Source organism: Pelophylax lessonae (assembly GCF_965119305.1).
Source record: "Pelophylax lessonae genome assembly, chromosome: 7".
In the NCBI taxonomy this organism is placed as follows: Eukaryota; Metazoa; Chordata; class Amphibia; order Anura; family Ranidae; genus Pelophylax; species Pelophylax lessonae.
The window spans coordinates 42,054,323-42,056,822 of NC_138774.1; positions in this window are offsets into that span (position 1 = coordinate 42,054,323).

The following is a 2,500-nucleotide window of genomic DNA, read 5'->3' on the forward strand; positions in this document are numbered from 1 at the left end:
CCTTGCACTACATAGAAAAGGTAAATCTGAAGGAAAAAGTCTTCAGAAAACCTTATAGTGTGTATGGCCATACATGATCCAATTTTCTTACAATTTTCTGTCCAATTTTCTTGAAATTTACCTTCAAGTATGTAGTACAAAGGCCTGCCTAATTGGATAAGTGAAAGTGTTGTTTAGCTTTGACATCACATTATGTGGTTTGTGGTTAATCTATCAGAAAATTGTACAACAAAAATTGAACATGTATGGCCATACACACTATAAGATTTTCCGTAGACTTTTTCCTTCAGATTTACCTTTTCTATGTAGTGCAAGGGCCTGCCAGATTGCATACAAATTGAAAGTGTTTAGGTTTGACCTCATATTATCTGGTTTTGGTAAATCTAAAGGAAAAAGTCTTCAGAAAATCTTAAGCCCCGTACACACGTACTGATCGTCGGCCGAACGATCGGCTGTCTTTTGTCCAGGGCTGTCCTGTCTGTTGAAAACTGCAAAAGACTGCACACAAATTTTGTCGGCCAACAACAGACGACTGCAGAAGTGATGTCATGTGATGGTTAACTTTCCCTGTGTTTTTTCTTTTCTGAGCATGCCCAGTCTTGCAAATCAGCCGATTGTCGGCCGAATTCTGTACTGACTGGCGAACAATCGGCCTTTCTGGTGTTGGCCAACAAAAATTTTAATGCCTGCACGACAGATTCTGTTCGGCCGAAAATGCGCTGTCGGCTGTCGGAAGCATCATACTAACAAGCCTACAATCGGCCGATCGGTCGTCGGCCGAATATTTACGGCCGAAGATCGGTACGTGTGTACGAGGCATTATAGTGTGTATGGCCCATTAAGCTGGCCATACATGTTCAACTTTTGTTGTACAATTTTCTGGTAGATCTACCACAAACCACATAATGTGAGGTCAAAGCTAAAAAAACACATTCACTTGTATCCAATTAGGCAGGCCTTTGTACTACATACTTGAAGGTAAATTTCAAGAAAATTGGACAGAAAATTGTAAGAAAATTGGAACATGTATGGCCAGCCTTAAGCCTCGTACACACGTACCGATTGTTGGCCGTAAATATTCGGCCGACGACCGATCGGCCGATTGTAGGCTTGTTAGTATGATGCTTCCGACAGCCGACATCGCATTTTCGGCCGAACAGAATCTGTCGTGCAGGCATTAAAATTTTTGTTGGCCAACACCAGAACGGCCAATTGTTCGCCAGTCAGTACAGAATTCGGCCGACAATCAGCAGATTTGCAAGACTGAGCATGCTCAGAAAAGAAAAAACACACGGAAAGTTAACCATCACATGACATCACTTCTGCAGTCGTCTGTTGTTGGCCGACAAAATTCGTGTGCAGTCTTTTGCAGTTTTCAACAGACAGGACAGCCCTGGACAAAAGACGGCCGATCGGTCGGCCGATGATCAGTACGTGTGTACGAGGCATTAGTCTAAATGAAAAAGCCACTTTGTGCTCATGCTGAGATTATTGAAAGCATTTCTTATGTGTGTTGACTTGTAAGAAACTTTGATCATGGATGGCCAGCCAAACACTCATTCATTAGTGAACTGGTGATTTTGGTTTAGGAACCAACAGACCCAATTAATTACTTTGCTGGGCGTTTCCTATACTGGGTGGGTGTAGTTTAACCAAGGTTATATAAAGGGATGTATGAGATCATATCATTTGGCCTGTGGAAGGGCCACAGGTCTTTATGTCCGAATTTGCTTTTGGGGTGGGGGGTTTGCTGGCATGCCTAAAGATCCATATTGCAGTAAGTGTATTCTGTTGGATGAATACTTTTCATGCTCTAACTGTTTGGTATAGTTTTTGCAAAGTGTGTCTTTATGTACTCTATACATGTTTTTTTTTTTATTTTCATGCCTCTGTGTAGCTGTATGTTCTAGTGATTTGATGGTATTTAAATGAAAAGGCAGGCTCATGCAAACAATTAACATAAAAGTATGTTGGGTATGTTTTATGCTTAATACTAAGGTGTCTACAACTTATTTTGCTTGACTTTTGGATATTGTAAGCTCTATCTATCCATCATATGTTGTATCTTTGCACTGTAATTTGAATAAAAATTACTTGATTTGGGGGTTTGGGGGGGGGGGGGGGCATTGCACATTTCACATTTCACATGCTTGCTTGAGTGATTACTGATGTTTTATACATGTTCAATAAAGCTTATTCATTTGTACACAGCTCCTGGTTTTTTGTTTTCTTTTCTTCATATTTGTCTAGATGTAATTCAGATATCTTTTGTGTCTGTTGAATGTAATCCATTTCTTGTATTTTTGTGTGTGTGCAATGGCAGTACAGTATGAACTTGGGTAGGGTTTCTCCATTTACTCCAGCGAAGTGTGTGTGTGGGGGGGTGGTGTGTGTGTGGGGGGGTGGTGTGTGTGTGTGGGGGGGTGGTGTGTGTGTGTGGGGGGGTGGTGTGTGTGTGTGTGGGGGGGTGGTGTGTGTGTGGGGGGGTGGTGTGTGTGTG